General features: G+C 37.2%; 1 protein-coding gene across 1 annotated transcript in view; it reads left to right on the top strand.

Annotated features, from left to right (window-relative positions):
• Positions 1-19311, top strand: part of SLC5A11 (solute carrier family 5 member 11) — a 717678-nt gene that overhangs the window by 594049 nt on the left and 104318 nt on the right. The window lies entirely within an intron of this gene.

Genomic DNA, 19311 nt, shown 5'->3' with positions numbered 1-19311 from the left:
TTTGTGTCTGCACCAGCAGGGATTCATTGCAATTTTTATGTGCATGCGCCCCATCAGGGATTGATTGCACTTTGTATGTGTGTGCACCAACAATGATTCATTGCACTTTCTATGTCTGTACCAGCATTAATTCATTGAATTTTCTGTATGTGTGCACCAGTAGAGATTAATTGCACTTTCTACATGTGTACACCAGCAGTCATTCATTGCTCTATGTGTGTGCACTACCAGGGATACATTGCACTTTTTATGTGTGGCACCAAAAGGGATTCATTCCACTTTCTATGTGTGCGCACCAGCAATGATTCATTGCACTTTCTGTGTGTGTGTGTACCAGCAGTGATTCATTGTGCTTTTTATGTTTGTGCACCAGCAGTGATTCATGGTGATTTATATGTATGTGTGCCACATCAGTAATTCATTGCACTTTGTATGTGTGTGCACCATCAGTGATGCATTGCACTTTATCTGTATGCACAACAGTAGTGATTCATTGCACTTTGTATGTGTGTGTGTGTGTGTGTGTGTGTGTGTGTGTGTGTGTGTGTGTGTGTGTGTGTATGCATGCACCAGAAGTGATTCATTTACACTTTGCATGTGCGTGCATCAGCAGTGATTAATTATACTTTCTATGTGTGCACCAGCATTAATTCATTGCACTTTCTATGCATGTGCACCAGTAGAGATTCATTGCACTTTCTATGTGTGTGCACCAACAGTGATTCATGGCGGTTTCTATCTGTGGGCACCACCGGGGATTCATTGCACTTACTATGTGTGTGCACCAGCAGTGATTCATTGCACTTTCTGTATGTGTGGGCCAGCAGTGACTTATTGTGCTTTTTATGTGTGTGCACCAGCAGTGATTCATGGTGCTTTCTATATCTGTGTGCCACATCAGTAATTCATTGCCTTATGTATGCACCATTAGTGATGCATTCCACTTTCTCTGTATATGCAACAGAAGTGACTCATTGCACTTTGTATGTGTGTGTGTGAACCAGCAGTGATTCATTGCACTTTGTGTGTGCATCAGCAGTGATTAATTACACTTTCTATGTGTGCACCAGCATTAATTCCTTGCACCTTCTATGTGTGTGCACCAGCTTTGATAAAGTTCACTTTCTGTGTGTTTATGCACCAGCAGTGATTATTTGCACTTTTTATGTGTGTGTGCACCATCAGTAATTCATGGTGCTTTCTATGTCTGTGTGTCACATCAGTGATTCATTGCACTTTCTATGTGTGTGCACTATCAGTGATTCATTGCACTTTCTCTACATGTGCAACAGCAGTGATTCATTGCATTTTATATATGTGTGCAACAGCAGTGATTCATTATGCTTCATATTTGTGTGCACCATGAGTGATTCATTATGCTTTATATTTGTGTCCACCAGGAGTGATTCACTGTACTTTCTGTGTGTGTTCACCAGCAGGGATTCTTTACACTTTCTATGGTTATGCACAATTAATGACTCATTACACTTTATATATGTGTGGACCAGCAGTGATTCATGGTGCTTTCTGTGTTTGTGTGCCCCATCAGTGATTCATTGCACTTCTATGTGTGTTCGTCTCAGGGATTCATTGCGTTTTCTGTGTCTGCACACCAGTAGTGATTCCTTGCAGTTTCTATTGGCATGCACGACAGAGATTTATTGCACTTTTTATGTGTATGCACCTGCAGTGACTCAGTATTTAATGTTTAATTTTAACTCATTGGACACATGAGTCTACTTATTTATGTATACTTTGTTGACCATGTGTCTTCCAGTAGGCTAAGAGCGAATTGCGGAGTTAGTATATGTATGTAAAAAGGATGTCAGGTGTCTTTCATCCAAGAGAAAATGCTTTTAATTTTTAATTTTATTTGATCAAACCATGATCATTTAATTTCATCTGGATAGAGATTTATTGAGTTTAGTCTTGATGAGAAGCAAGAGAAATGCACCACTGTAGGCCATTTTCATTTTATCATTTTAAAGTAGCACATCCTATTTACTTATAGCTCTTCAGATCAGTTTAGCACCATTAGATTTAAACATGAGGTGAGACATTAATGTTATATTAGTGATCTTTAATCTTTAAGTGCCAAAAATATAATATGAAGGTTTTCTACTTCCTCAGTGTGCCTTCACATTTATGTGGTGGTGAAATGGCAAATATGAAAGAGCCGAAGCAGGAGAGACCTGGAATTCCTAGAAAATGCTTTTGGGTGGATTGAGGTTAATTCCAACACCTGCAAAATCTTTTCTACTATACCTCTGGAGATCTAGCATATGAAGTATGAAAGAAGACTCCTAATCAGAACTGTGCAATCTGATACTGAGAGTCCATGCATTTCAGAAAATAAACTGCAATTCCCACATAAAACTCTTTACATCTATGCAATACCACCTTTTACCACCCAGTATGGAAGGGTGCACTACCAACCCTCCTGTAAATAAGTGACAGCAGTGTGAGTGTCACAACAGGTAGCATAATTGTCTTTTGTGCTGGAACACCAGAATGCTGTGGGTTCAATTCTCACTCTAAGTAGTTGGATTGTTCACACTGTAGTGCAGTATTTTAGGGGGGTGCTGTACTTCTTGGGGTGTTATCCTTCAGATGAGACATTAAACTGAAGTCCCACCTGCTTAAGATGGTAAGTAACACAGGTAGATGTAAAAGGGTCTATATTATTTGAACGAAAGTACAAAATGTCGATCGCTGTAAACAGTGAAAATGTCAATAATTGATGTCTGTTTTGTGAGATCTCCGTACAGTGAAGATTGGGAAATTTACCCTTTCCTCAGTGTAGTACAATCTCAGAGTTGGTATATATAATTAGCAGGGGGTGTGGAGGGTGCAGCTCTCCCACAATACAGGATTCGATTATCGGCATTTTGGCTGTTTACAGTGATTGACATTTTGAACTTTCATTCATATAAAAGATCCTATGGCACCATGAAAAAGACTAGAAGTTCTCTGATGCCCTGGCCAAGACACTAACCTATTGGGACAAACACGGTCAACAAACCTGGGATGGATAAGATCAATTTGGAAATAACAGTGTTAAACACTGTTGTGATGTAATTAATTTGTCTTTTTAAAGTTGCATGGTGGTGAGGATAGTAATGCTAGATATTATTTTTTACTGAAGACAGTCAGGGTGCCGTCTTGGACGTGCACTTGGACATATGTGAAATGAAATGGCAATTGAGATTGGATGCCATGGTGTTTCCAGATATTAATGAGAACATTAGTATGATTCCCATTTTAAAATTAAAGCACCTTTTAGGATGACACAATACGTGGATGTTCAAAATTTGGAAAGTTTTACATATGTTATTAACAATTGTTAACAGTGATGTATGTTTTTTAATATGCATTTTTAATATGCATATTTAATTTAACAAACATAGCTTTTATAAAATATATAATATATATATTTAACTGTTATCAGCATTCCTGTGCTTGGTGTTAACTGTGGCTCCTGATATTGGGTTGTGGTTGTTTGGTTCTTCATTTGAAATTCCTTAGTTTGTTTGGAGTCGTTGATACTTGGTCGGTGTGGTCGAAATGGAGAATCTGGATTCTGACCCAGATATCATGGGGTTTCTTAAGTGCATCAATCAGCAGTTGTCGGAGCACACAATGCAGATAAGAAAATTATAGATCAACAACAGTCGATGAATGGAAGCCAAACATCGGGAAGTTTGGGAAGTTTGGGTTTTCCGTTGACCCAACCTACACCTAGTAGTGCAGCTACGTCCAGAATGGGCTCGAATGAGGTGAATGCTGGAGAACAGGTGCAAAATGGGGGTAGAAAAATCAATAGTGGTATCGCCACTAATCAAACTCTTGACAGAATGCAATGGAAGGTAAACAATTTTAACTTCCAGCAAGATATTAATAAGAATGTGACCAAAAAGGTCAATCAAAGTTTGGCTGATTGTATGAAGGACTTTGAGAAAAAGTTGTTTGGTATGAAAAAGTTACAAATAGAGAACAGCTATTTACACAGGAATATTGAACTGGGGTTGCTACCGCGAGGTTGCGGTCTTGGAGATATCCTAACGGTATTGAAGAAAAAAGTGAAATGATTGATGTGGTGCATCAGTTATTTGACTGGACTGGGTTTGAACTGATGAGAATAATGATAAAATACAATGATCGTGTTATAGCCCGCCAGACAAATGAATTGGAAGAAGAGAATGACGTCATTTTAGCGGACTTAAACTTTGATTATTAACAGACTAATTATAAGAACATGTTAGCAAGTATTGATTCTAGTTGTGCTGTTATACATCAAAGGAAATTGCAACAAATTGGTAGAGATACTGAAGAATATCAAAGTAAGAGGGTATATCTGATGTCCAAGGGTAACCATGGTCACCGGAGAGCAACAGCCAATGATGAAGCGCGGGTGGTGCAGGAAATGATGCAGCAGGAGGAGTATAACTGTGAGGTTGAGCAGAGTGAATTCCCTTTATAAGATGGGCCAAGACATTCAGAAAGGTTGCAAAACCGTGAACAAAATGAGCAACAGCAGAAGAGAGACGAGAGTCGGGAATATTATCGGCAGGGGGCGAAGCCAAAAAAGTGGAATCATTCACAGCAATATCGCAACAGTCATCAAGTTGGATGGAGATAGACAGTTCAATGGACCCATTGTTGTAAGTAAGTGTTTATTCTGTAATAGATGGCCATAATAGCGAATCATTTGGGGATATGGATACACCGAATGGTTCTAGTTTACAGCTAACTGATATTGAAGCGAGAGCTACGGATGAGCCATCAACAGGAGAGCAGCTTGTATGTTTTGACTTTATGTATTCCAATTACAGTTGTTTTAATGAACTTGATTTTTTGAGATCTGAAGTAAATTGTGATCTAGAATTGTACAATTTTTCGAATGTCATTGATGCCATTCAAGGGGTGGAAAATGTTTCATTATTAGGCAGCCCACGCATAGTTTCAAATGCCTATGGTGATTATAAAGTGTACAATTATTCAAGTAGGGAAATGGATAGTGAATACGCAGAATTGTTGTCTAAAGGCTTTTCTTTCATTCCAGTTAGGAGGGGAAAATTAGCTGACGTTTTGATAGATTTAAAAATGCTAATTAGGAAAATGAACATAAGGATGTGGTTTACAAATAATCAAGCGCAAGAAAAGCACAGTTTGAGAAAACCAAGTACGTTTAATCCACCCCCTAATGGAAGGGTGGCCCTTTATGAGAAGGCATGTGAATTGGATATTAGGGAATATATGAGGAAAAGCAAAAAGTTAGGGGAAATGAATGACTTCAATAATTTAAGTAAAAATGAAGAGAAATTATTGAAGGATTTAACAAATGACAGGAGTCTTAGGTTTATGAAGCCAGATAAAGGTAATGGCATGGTGATAATGGACAAGAATGATTATATTTATTACATGTTAAATATGTTGGCTGATATGGGCGGCCACGGTGGTGCAGTGGTTAGCATTGTTGCCTCACTGCAAGAGGTTCTCCGGTTCAATCCTTGGCTGGGGTGCCTTCTGTGTGGAGTCTGCATGTCCTCCCTGTGGTCGCGTCAGTTTCCTCTGGGTGCTCCGGTTTCCTCCCATATCCCAAAGACATGCAGTAGGTGGATTGGACATTCTAAATTGGCCCTAGGTGTGAGTGCGTGTGTGTGCCTTCTGTGGAAGGTTGGGCGCTGGGCTGGCAACTTGACACTGTAAAACTCCACTGCCAATCATGAGCGGACAGGTGATCTCCTGTGGTGACCCTTAACCGGGAGAAGCCGAAAAAAGAAGAAGAAAATATGTTGGCTGATGATACATATGAAGAGAGTAACCTGAACCAAATACATATAGCATATTCAAAAATAGATCTTATGGTTGAGGACTTACTAATACAGGGGCAGATAGATGAAACTGAGTATTATTATTTGAAAAACGAGTATCCCATGGTCAGCAACATTTTTGGTATACCTAAATTACATAAAGGGTTGAATGATTTAAAATTTAGGCCCATAGTTGATGGCAAGAGAAGCAAGACATGTTTTATAAGTAGATTTTTGGATTTTCATCTGCAAAAGGGGTTAAAGAAATTAGGTTATATAACAAAAGACTTGGCATTTTTTGGAAAAGTTAAGAACAGTTAAAATAAGTGAGGATACCATCTTGTTGACTATTGACGTATGCAATTTGTTTTCAGTCATTCCTAATGAAATTGGATTGAAATGGCTGGAAAATCAGTTAGCCAAAACTGGTGTGTATGACCAGGATCGTATTAATGTATTCATTACACTAATGGAGACAGTGTTGAAAAATAATTTCATATTTTTTGAAGGTCATTATTATAAGTAAAATACTGGGGTGCTTGTACCCCCATTTATGCCAATTATACGATGTCCTTCTGGGAACAGGAGTATGTGTTTACTAGTGAATATAAGAAATATATACAACAATATACTCGTTTTTTGGACGACATATTTGTAATTTGGGGGGGGGGTTGAAAGTATGAAAGCCTTCATAGATTATATAACTGGTACAGTGGAATTTTTTAAGTTTACATTTGAGTTTAGTAAAAGTGAATTGTCATACTTAGATGATGAATTAAAAGTGGATCAGTCTAACAAATATTTCACATCTGGAATACACAGAAAATCCACTTTTTCGAGTTCGTATTTGAATTACCAGAGCTGGCACCCTAACCAACAGAAAAAAGCAATAGTAAAGGGTCAAACGGTTAGGGCAGCCAGAATGGTAAGTGAGTATCAGGATTTTCTTAGTGAAGTGGAATTTATTAAGAGCATGTTCATTAAGCGTGGGTATGCAGTTATTTTATGTAATACTATTAGAGATGAAGTAATATATAAAAGAAATAATGGGAGTTACATAGCCATATTGACCAATAACGGTAACGAAAGTATACAAATGAATATGCAAACGGTAGTGGAAGCGGGAAACGACATAAGGAATGATAGAAATGAAATGAGTGAACAAATATTTTTTATAACTACATACAATTATGATGCTGATCACATGGTCAGCATTATACAAAATAATTGGAGATTGTTGAAATTGGATTGTACTGTATGGGATAAATTATGGAAGGCTCCAAAAAATGTGTTTAGAAAAGAAAGGTCGTTTAAGCAATTATTTATTGGAAATGGGATGTCAGTCCAGTATATAGAGAGTACTTATACAAATATAGTTAAGGGTAATTTTAAGTGTGGTAGATGTAGTACATGTAAGCACATTCTAGTCACTGGTAAAAAAATTACTGTGGGCGATGTACCCATTAACATCTATGGGCATTTTGATTGTCATACCAAAAATGTTGTTTATATAGGAAAATGTGTCCATTGTCCTGCCTTCTACATAGGGAAAACATGTAGAAGTGTTAAGGAAATAATCAATGAGCATATATTGGACATTAGGCATATGAGGGGTACCTATGCTTTGGTTAGGCATATTGAGCAGTACTCGGGGCATGAATTTAAGTTTTGCACAATATAGCATTTAAAGAAAGATAGTCAGGGTGCTATATATTTTATAAAACTATGTTTTGTTAAAAATTAATATGCATTATTAAAATGCATATTAAAAAACATACATTACTGTTAACAATTGTTAATAACATATGTAAAACTTTCCAAATTTTGAACATCCACGTATTGTGTCATCCTAAAAGGTGCTTTAATTGTAAAATGGGAATCATACTAATGTTCTCATTAACTCCTGTTGGTCCTGAGAGAATTATTTATTTATTTTATTTATTTTACATTTGTTTACCAGGAAAGTCCGACTGAGCAAGAAGCCTTTTTTCAGCAGAGGCCCAGGGAGAAAAGCTCCACTAGACTACATTTAAGAACATTTATAGCAATAGTATGAAAACTAACAATAATAGTTATTAACTATCAAATAGAGAGATCCTCTAAGATAAATCTAGGAACAATTAAAGCAATAATTGTTAATTAGCAGTAGTAGGTGTTAACTAATGGTAGAGAGATAAGTGATGTTTTAGGTAAATATGGGCAGATTTACAAACAGTCATAAGGAGTATTTATATAGTGGGATGAAATACATCAAAACATGTCAACATGAAGAGTCTAAACAAATTACAGTGTTTTACAGTGAGAATGTAAGATTGTTTCTATTCTAAGAAAAGGCATATTTCACTAGACAGTCTTTTGGCAGAACCTCAGGAAAAAGTAAGTATGTATTCCTTGGCTAGTATAGGATGGAGAGAGAAGGAGGAAATAGAAAAGCAGGTCTGGCAGAAATGGCTGGGCTAAGATAAGAAGGATAGAAGAAAGGAAAAAGAAAGCAATGAGTAGATTAAGAGTTGGGGGAGGTGGAGTGGGATTTAAGACATAGGTAGGGTAAGTGAGAAGTGAAGGCTCATCCTGGTGTAGAGCAGGAGCATAGCCAGCTGTTTATTAGGTGTTCCCTAAGAAGTGTGTTGAATGTGTTGGGGAATGGACCTCCATTTTTTGGATATCTGGTTGGAGAAGAGAAAGTCCCCAAAGCAATTGTTAGTCTTAGTGACTTTTAGAATGTGTTTATCAGAAGATCTCAACATTCTAGAGTTGTTGTGTTGCTGAATTAGATTTTTGATTGTGGGGCAGTTATCAGAAGATCTCAGCATTCTAGAGTTGCTGTGTTCCTGAATTAGATTTTTGATTGTGGGGCAGTTATCAGAAGATCTCAGCATTCTAGAGTTGTTGTGTTGCTGAATTAGATTTTTGATTGTGGGGCAGTTATCAGAAGATCTCAGCATTCTAGAGTTGTTGTGTTGATGAATTAGATTTTTGATTCTGGGGCATTTATCAGAAGATCTCAGCATTCTAGAGTTGTTGTGTTCCTGAATTAAATTTTTGATTGTGGGGCAGTTATCAGAAGATCTCAGCATTCTAGAGGAGTTGTGTTCTTGAATTAGATTTTTGATTGTGGAGCAGTTGTTGGGTTGGTGGAGACAGAGGTGAGCAAAAGTGAGTTGGTTCAGTGATAGTAGATTAGGAAGTTCTATCCAGTTTAGTTCATAAAGTGCAAAACAGTGATAAGATCTGTAAGGATGGCTAGTGATGAATTTAGCTATTTTATTGTAACATGACTCTGGTTTATTTACATCAGTTTTTCAGAGGTTAGTGAAAATAGGGGAGACATAAGGAAGGGTAGAGAGGAGGAGGGAACTTGTTATGGAGTGTCAGGTGTTGTAAGTAACCTACGGTTGAGCTCTATATAGTGATCCTTGTATTTTATGGACTTTTCTGATGGATAATGCTATATGTTTGTCAGATTGCAGGCCTGAATCTATTGTTACTCCAAGAAGTTTGGTGTGATCTACAGGTTCAATTTTGCTTTTGTTGGTAGAGTATATTGTGAAGGGGGTGGGAGGTGCAGAGTTTTGGCATTGAAGAAGAGCATTAGTTTTGTTTTGTTAGGATTGAGTAGTCTGAGAGATAGTTTTCTATGTATGTGAGGGAAGTTTGAGTTTGTTCTTGGAGTAGCGGTAGGGATGGGGCTGAGCAAAAAGGTAGAGTCATCAGCATATTGTGCAATTGTAGCTTGGTGGGTGGCTGTCCAGAGTTTGTTTATAAATATGGTGAAAAGTCCAGGACCAAGGAATGAGCCTTGTGGTACTCCAGCTGAGAGAGGTAGTAGGACAGAGAGTTCATTTTGCCACTTAACTGCTTGTTGAAGATCAGATAAGTAGCTATGGAACCAAGAAAGGGCTGGATCTGAGAGATGTAGGGATGATAGTTCTTTAAGTAGTTTAAGGTGAGATACTGTGTTGAACGCTTTAGACATGTCAAGAAAGATGGAGGACACATGGTGGCCCTTGTTTTTGATCTCATTGATAGTGTTGGTAAAACAGTTGTACTATGCTTGCATCTAAAGCCGTGCTGGGTATTGGGGAACAGATTATTGCTTTCTAAATAGTGTATGAGTTCTGTATATATGCATTTTTGAGAATTTTGGCCAGTGGTGAGAGTATTGCTATTGGTCTGTAATTTGCAAAACCAGTAGAGGGACTGCTTTATTTAGAGGAATGATATGGGAGATTTTCTAGAGTTTAGGGATGTATTTTTCTGATATGGACCTGTTGACGTGGGGGGAGATGGGATACAGAGTCTGTTGCCAGCTTGACAAATTCATTTAGGAGTAGGTGAGCAACAAGGAATGTGGGTTTTAGTTTTTGTAGAAGTGTTTTGATGGTGCTGGATGTATTGGTTTGATGGAAAAGGAGCTAGGACTAGATACAGAGTCAGTTTGTATTAATAGGGATGTACTGATGTCATTTTTTATGAGGGATGGTATTGAGTTTATGAAGTGGGAATTAAATTGAGATGCTATGCTTTCTTTGGTATTTGTAGTGGTAGGAGATGGTGTAGTGGTTTGACCAGGACTGAGGATCTGTTTTAAGGCTGCCCAGAATTTTTGGGAGGTTTTTTGGAGATTTTGTTGGTTTGGTGTATAGCAAGCTTTTTTATCATTTCTGATTTGTTTTTTGGGAAGGTTTCTCATATGATTCAAAGGAGGTTTATTTTGGGTGCCTTGGTATTGTGACCAGGCTCTGTTTCTCTGTTTGATGAGCTGTAGTTCTTTAGATAGCCATGGGAACTTTTTTACTTTAACCCTGAATTTTCTAAGGGATGCTTGTGCATGAAGTACATGAAGGAAAGTGTTATTGAAATACTTGACTGCTGAGCCCATGTGTAGGTATTTTAGGACTGCCCAGTCACGTTGTTTAAGAAGTGAATTGAAGGTTTCAGGGAAATGTTTTTTTGGGTACGAACATTTATATATGATATTTTTTGTGAGGGGATGTCTGCTTCCTAAGTAGTAGATGGGGTGATGGTCACTGACACTGTCTGGAAGGCATCCAGTGAGGTAGTGGGGGGGGGGGTTGTTTGCTAGTGTTCAGTCAAGGACTGATTGCTTTTTGCTATGTTTATCAATTCTGGTTAGGGCAAGTATTAATTAAGAGAAACCATAAAGATAAACAGAGTGGGTGAGATTTTCAGAGGAGCAGGCGGTCCAGTCTAAGCTAAAGTCTCCTGTTATAATGGTTTCCTGAGTGAAAGTGGAGGCAGACCAACTGAGAAGGTTCTCAATTGACAAGGCATTGTTGTCTGAGGTGATATATATAGCAATAATTATAATGTGCTGTTTTGAATTTAGGTACAGACGTGAAGTTAAAATTTCTGAGTTAATGAGGTTTGGGGGTTCATTTGAGAAGTGTTCCAATTTAAGAGTGTTCTTGTATGCTATGGCTATACCTCTACCATTTATTTATTTATTTATTTTATTTTATTTTACATTTGTTGACCGGTATAGTCCGAATGGATATATGTCCATTTTCAGCGGAGGCCCGGGGAGAAAAGTTCCATATACCAAAAAAGAGACAGTACATACATCACTGAGTGATAAACTCAGGCAGCCATGTCTAGAAAAATATAGACAAAGAAAACAGGCAGATATCAATATACACAATGTGCAGACTTACATCTGATTGGCAAAGGCTTATCAGAAAATGTGAACATAGAATACAATCAGATCTCATAATTCACAATGCTTAGACATTCAAATGCTATGTGGCACAGATACTTGGCTAAACAGCAGGTTGGGTAGCAAGACATGTATTAGTGAAGGTTTTAGTCAGGTTTAGAACAAGAGCACAGCCAATGAGATGGGAGATATTTTTTGAATTCTCTTTTAAATAGGGGTAGTAAGGTTTCCTTGGTAATGGTAGTAGGGAGTAGATTCCAGATTTTACCGGTTGAGTTGGCAAATATAGCATCACCTGCAGAGTTGTTGGATTTTTGGGGCAGTATCATTAGTTTATCAGCTGAGCATAATGGCTTGGGGGCACTATGAGGGGTGAGAATATTTTTGAGGCCAGGAGTGATATCAGGTTGATGGAATATTTTTGCGCTACTATAAGCTGGTTGAACTGTAGAAGGGTAGGATACTCTAGCCATCACAGGGCTTTGAGGTTCTGGCAATGGTGGGTCCTAAAAGCCATGCCTGTAGCAAATCTGGCTATATGATTGTAACAACCTGATAGTTTGTTGAGATCGGTTTTGGATAGGTTGGTGAGTACAGGGAAGGCATACATAAAAGTAGGGAGGAGGTGTGATCTTGCAATAGCTACCCTAGCTAGTGGGGTGAGGAAAGGTTTTTGAGTTCTATCTAGTCTGTCTAAGTTGTAACCTGGGGTTAGGATTTCAGAATCATTTATGTGGGGCTTTAGCGAAGTTTCAGTTATGACTACAATGTCTGGTGAGTATAGGGCGAGAGCAGAGTAAAATTCATGAATTTTGTTTAGGATGCTTCTCAGATTCGTATTTAATAATAGAAGATTGGAGCTGTTGTGTGTCAGATTACTGATGCTGTGAGGTGTTGCACTGTGTGGGGTGTGGACACTGGGTATTTTAGGGCATGGGTTGGGATGTATGTCCCACATAGTTTGAGGTAACTGGCTTTTATCAGGAAATAGGTGTGATGTTTTGAGTAGAGGTCTGGCAAATTTATGGTATGTGCAATGGTTTGAATGTACCTTAGAGTCTAGAGTTCTATGTGTGAACTAGTGTAGAGATAAGGTGAAATTAATATGCTTATTAAGTTAGAATTAAGTGGAGTAATGAATGGGTTAGTGGGGGGAGTAGATGTTTTTGATGTGCTGTTTCTGATAAGAGGTGGCATGATAGGTTAATAGATGTAGGCATAGGAGGGATGTATGTTGAAGTAGCATATTTTCTGAGATTAGATAGTGATTGGCTGTGCTTAAAAGTTTTTGTATAGGTTATTTGTTTAGGGGGTGGATTTAGTGATTACATGTAAGTGTATGGATCGTGGGGGTGGTAGGGATTTGGGGTAGGGTAGGGGATGAGAGTGACTCTAAGTGGAGTGAGGGAGAACAGAGCGGGTTGGACCTGATATGCAGCTGCTTTCAGGGAAAAAACCTATCTGTAATTACTGACACCTTTACACTTGTACATATCCAATTGTTCCTAATACAGGCTAGGCTGCTGGATACAGCTACAACACAATCACTCTACTAGGCTTTGGACCTTGTTTTTTTTTTTAATCATTTTCTGAGACAGACAAGTGGCAAGAGAAATTCAGCTACACTATGGCCTAGGGATAGAAATGGGGGGTACATTACAGTGATGTGTCAGGGGGTCCATTTCTGATGAGAACAAGTAAATTAATTGTTATTAAGATGGAAAAACACATGTAGGCACACCTAGAAATTTAATGTTTCTTCAACACCACTAGGCTCACAGATAGTAGGTGATATCTTAATTACAGGGTGATATCCTTCACTGTTCTTTGAGTTGAATAGAGTTTGCAATACCTTGAGTGTGAGGAGCAGGGTTTCTAAACCTGGAAAGGAGAAGTGTGAAAAAAGGGAAACAGGTTGGGTAAGAATATGAAAAAAGAAAAACAAATAATATAATATTATAGGTGCCAGCTATCCTGGGAGGGCACTAAGAGAGTGGAAGGAAGAAGAGAGAAAAGTGTAGAAGTATAGAGGAGGAGATGAAATAATGAGGTAATGCAGAGTAGAAGGTCGACAACATGAGCATTAACAGTTTCACTGAATTACCACATTGAGGGCCATTGCTGCTGGACCTCTTATGAGGAGGTTTGCCTGACTGTATTTACAAAACTTCTCAGGGGATGTCAAAAATGACATTTTGAATTGTCATCTGGATGAAGAACTAGTTTTTAGACATTCTGCTGCAGGGTTCATTAAAAAGTGTGATGAGAGATAAGTGGTTTATGCAATTTTTCAGCTCTTCTTCTCCAAGTTTAGCTAGGTATTCCATGGTCCCTTGTTAAATTTCAGTAAAAAGCAAAATAAGTGGTCCCAGCCATCTTCTGGTAAAAAATCATTTAAAAAGCAGTGGTAGGAAGGTTCCAAAAAGAAAACAGGACCCTCCCCCAAAACAAAGGGCAGTCTAATAAGTCTGAATGACAATATGAGGGTCCTTCTTCCACCCTCCCACCCTGCCAATCCCTTAAACATTCCAACAAGAATGAACGTCCATTTCTCTCTTTGGTTATAGAATGCTTCAGACATCTGGATGCTGAGAGTAATCCATCATGGCTACAGATGTCAGTGGGAGTATCGTCCTCCTTTTCAGCAGATTTGTCATCATCCAGTAGACCAAACATTTCATTTCGCTCCTGTCATCTAGCATATACTGGCTCAGGAGGTGAAAGAAGCTGTCTCTCCTCCTCAGGAAAAGGATTTTGTTCTACTTTCTAAATTATTTCTGGTCCCTGGGACCTCTAAAATTGTTAACAGTCAACACCACAGTCATATGGTACATAAACAAGGAAGGGGAACCAGATCTTACCTTCTCTGCAGATTAGCCATGATAGCCTAGGATATAGCTTCTTGGCACATATCACTCTAGAGGCATCTTACATAGTGTCAGAGTAAAATTTTGTGGCAATCAGACTGAGCAGAACCAGAACAGAGCCTCAAAAATGGAGGCCTCTTCTTTAAATAATCAATTGGAAAAAATCTGTTCCAGGATTCCAAATAAGAAAGCTTGAAAGACAGATGCTGTTTGTTTTCATAGGACAGGAATGTACCTGTATGCTTTTGCTCCCTTTCTACTGATATTCAAGATACTTCTGATGATTCAGAAGGAATTCTCCATGATCATTCTGATGACTCCATTCTGGCCCAGGCAACAGTGGTTCTCTCTTCTTTTGGAAATGGACAGTGGCAGTTGCCACAAGCTTCTTCACAGACTGGATCTACTCACACAAGAACAGGGGTGTTTGATACAGTCTGACCCCAAACAACTACAACTGACTGTCTGCACAATAGCATTTTAATACCTTATAAGCACCTTTTTTTCTGAGGATGGAGGCAAAAACACCTGCTACTAGAAAATGATATATTAGCACATGGAAAAGGTTTTGTAGTTGATGTTGACAAAAGAAATGGCACCATTCAGGGTTAGTGTTTCTCTGGTTTTATATTATTTGTGTTTGATGCTATCTATATCCTGTGCTACTCTTCAATCGAGGTTCATTTGTTTGCCATTTTAGCATGTCTATCCATGGATTTCCTTCTTTAACAGTTTCATGTGAACATGTTTTTGAAAGTAAAGTTACAAACGAAGCCTCCTAGAAAGCAAGTGACTCTTCCTTTGGATCTTAATTTTTTGTTAAAAACACTAATGCTTGCTCTGTTTGAACCAGATCATTAGGTTGACTTAATATTCTTGTCTTAGAAAGCAGTGTTTCTTATTTCTCTGACCTATGCAAAAAGAGTATCTGAGTTGCAAGCTCTTATGGTGGATCAACCTTATCTCATTTTTCACAAAGGTAAGGTTTCTGTGAGAATTATTTTTCCTTTTATGCCTAAAGTGGTATCCAAGTTTATTTAAACCATGCTATCCTTCTCCCTGTCTTCTTTACAGGACCAAAAAATGAGGGAGAAAGAAAACTTCATACCTTAGATGTCCACTGACAACTCAGGTACTATCTTCAGAGAACAAAATCTTTTAGAACTTCTGATCAGCTGTTTATTTCTTGTGAAGGTAAGAAAAAAAACAGTGTCGAAGCAGGCTATTTACAAATGGTTGTCTCATGCTATTACCTTTTGTTACTCCCACTACAACAATACTATTCCATTTAGGGTCAAGTTCCATTCTACCAGTGCCTTGGCTTCACCTGTGTTTTTTTTTTGGAAAGGGTTGGATTCTAGGTTTTCCAGAAGGAGTGTCTTGGTCATCTGTGCATACTTTTATAAATCACTGTAAATTAGATTCCTTCTTCAGATCTAGGACAGGCTTTGCTAGGACCATTCTCCAGGGGCTCATGGACCCTCATACTTTCTCCTCCCAATCAGTGTAAGCAGTGGTAGCCTGTATCCACTCCCTCCCTCCATCCCCCTTATTTTTATATATATTTTATGCTGGGTTGTGGATATGTATTTTTCTTTTCCTAACATTGTCCTTCTCAGGGCATTAGCCGCCATTTCTCTGTTGGCATGCAAGTTCTGAAGGGTTTGGTGCCCGAACTTGACTTTTAGTCAGTACAGCTCAAGCTGGTTTATGGTGTGGATGACCAGAAGGTGCCCTGAAGCTTTGCAAGCTGGATATCCTTAGCACAATATAAGCCATATATCTTAAGCTATTGTAGCTGTGAACATTCAAACATTTACAATTATGATGCATTTACCTACACTCCAAACCAAGCCGGAAACTATGTAGATGAGCTCAACAGTAAAAACAAACAACTAAACAAAACAATGAAAATCGGACCTCCACAAAAGAAAATATATTTAATATAATCACAAAAAGGGTCATATACATGCAATGCAAAGCTTTCGGGACAATTCTCTTTCTTAGTGCTAACAACACATAAATCTATTCATTTACTTTATATTAACCACATGACAACAAAGAACCAATCAATTTCATCAATTTATAAGCATTATGAATAATTCATCAATTAAAATGTTTAAAGTATTTAAAGACACAGCATTTTATAACAGTAAAACTAATAAAACATATATATATATATATATATATATATATATATATATATATATATATATATTTAAACTCTAATCTCATTTATTTATAATTTCATTTACCGACAGGTTTCAAACTGACTTAAGCATTCAAGCCTGATATTCTATCTGCCTGAAGTCTTATAATCCAGTTGTATTCAGCTATCTCAGTGCTATTAATAATATTGCCTCCCCTACTTATAGGCTGTATTAGTTGTATAACTCTAAACTTAAATGTAGGTTGGGTATTATTTTCTTTAATGTGTTTTTCCAGAGAATTAGTTAAAACCCCCTCCTTATTTTAGACAATTGCTCAGAAATTCTTTCTTTGAGGTTTCTATTACTTTTGCCATGTAAAAACTCTGACATACATCACAGACAGCTATATATATTATATTTTTAGTAATGCATGTTGCATAGCAAGTGAATTCATATATCCTTTGGTGACAGGATGTATAAAATCAGTATTAGTTAAAACATACTCACAAAGACATGCATCTGGAGCATTTCTGCACGGGCCTCCACCGAAAATTGGCTTTGTTCCAAGTCGGACTTTCCCGGTTAACAAATGCTATATAAAATAAATAAATTCTTGCAAAAAGAACAATTATAACATGGAAATGTTGCATTTTTTTGCTATGAATATTACACTTCTTGTTGTTCATCTCTCTACAACATAATCTTTGTTTTACGTTTCACCATTTTCTAAATCCAAAACGTGGAACGTTAGCTACAGATTTATTCAATTCTAGTAAAGAATTTAATATTCCCCAGATACTTTTAATCAATTGAGTACCTTCTTAGTTTTAGAATTACAGCACATTGCTATCTTATGGTGCACATTGCTATCTTGTTGACCTTGTCTTGGTAGTGCTGTATGTGGGCATTGTGCAAAGTAGGGTCTTGCTGACCTCTACCTTTCATTAATAACAAATTCTTACATCTCATTTAAGAACTGCTCATCAAAGTATCTCAATGAGAATTATTCTTTCATTTCAGCCACTTGATAATTAAAAATATCGTTATCTGTAGTTAATCTACTTACTCCCAAAAATTTACTCTTGACAATCCTTTTAAAGGCATGCTGTGGATGCATGCTGTGCCTGTGCAGATACCTATTAGCCTGTACTTCCTTCTTATATATTCTAGTTGATAATTTTCCATTTTAACAATTCTTATGTCCAAAAAATGAATTTCATTGCTTGAGTAAGTAAACTGTGGTGATATCTAAATAGGATGCATACTCAAGTAGGCTATGTTCATCCATCTTCCAAACAGGGAAGATGTCATACACAAAACACTTATAAAACAAAATATCTGAAGTACATTTTACAAATGGATTAAAAATATATGTACTCTCCCATCAATCAAGGCCTATATTTGCATATATATTTGCAAGTGACATCCCCATTGCCACATCCAAGGCTTAATGGAATGATTTTTTGTTCTAACATAAATGCATTACTAGTCAACACCATTCCAGTAGAAAGCAGAAAGTTTCAATCTTTCTGCCAAAATAAGTACTATATTTACTCAAATATTCCCTGACTGCTTGAATTCCATGTTGATTTGAATCACTATGAATAATGAATTAACATCCAGTGTTACCAAAACAAAATCAACTTCACTTTTCTCATACTATTGATAAAACATTCCCAAAAAATCATCTGCATCATGCATACAACATTTAAAAAAAAGACTTAAAAACACTCTCTGCCACTACCAGAGACTATGGATCTCATGGGAGGGGAGTCATCTCTATTTTTATGAATTTTGGGTAATCCATATAACACTGGTATAACTGTGTGCACTACGTGCAAAAAGTTACATAAATCAGTAGAAATTTAATTTTCTAACTTGTCATTTATAAATAAAACTTGTTACCTTGTAAATTATATTATTCTTAACAGTTCTATCAATATTTTAAATACACTCACATCACTTAAAAATTCATTCATATACATCAAATAATCTTGTTTCTCCGTAATTACTGTAGCCGCTTTGTCAGCTTGTATAATGACAATGTTAGAGTTTTCTGCAAAATTAAGAAATTAAACTCATCTTTTGTTAAATTATAATCATGCACAGTATTATGTCATTCATACAACTGACATATCTGTTGTTCACAAACATTGTAAAATACTGTAAAAACTGGTGCACTCACAGGAATAAATGTGCTGGATCTTTTACGTCTGTACTTTAGTACCATTATCTTTAAACATTAATTTTAGATTTAAATTCCTATTAAAAGTTTTTAAATCAGTAATGGCATCTACTACAGAGTCACTCCCAGATGGTATAAACTGAAGGCCTTTCTTTAAAAGGTCAAAGCATGATTTGATAGATTTATAACCGTATTGTCATTATTTACCTCTTCATCATGGAATGGTTGCATGTCTGTGGACCGTTGTACCTTATTTTTCCTTCTCCATCTGTTCTTGTTCCTGTTTCTCTTGATGAATCTCATGTCTTCATTTCTATTTTCTGTGGTAAATTGATCCTCGGAGCTGTTAATGGTCAAAAAAGCTTTCCTTCTTGCCTGAACAAAGTAAAACGTTCTCGCTCACTTCTGGTAAATTGTGCTATTGTCGGAATGAGATGTCCCAGATCTCATGAAAGGGGATAATAATAATATGCATTCCAGTTATAAAAGGATCACACTTCTCAACATCCTTGGGAAACCCTTCTCTGGAACTTGTAAAGGAGACTTTATCTGGTAGATAAACATTTGAACATAGGAACGCAGTTACCATTATGGTAGTGGAATGGTAGATTAACTCTTT

The sequence above is a fragment of the Protopterus annectens genome, chromosome 12.part0 (assembly GCF_019279795.1).
Source record: "Protopterus annectens isolate FY-2018-M chromosome 12.part0, PAN1.0, whole genome shotgun sequence".
NCBI classification, from domain to species: domain Eukaryota; kingdom Metazoa; phylum Chordata; order Ceratodontiformes; family Protopteridae; genus Protopterus; species Protopterus annectens.
This window is presented reverse-complemented; position numbering and strand designations above follow the sequence as displayed.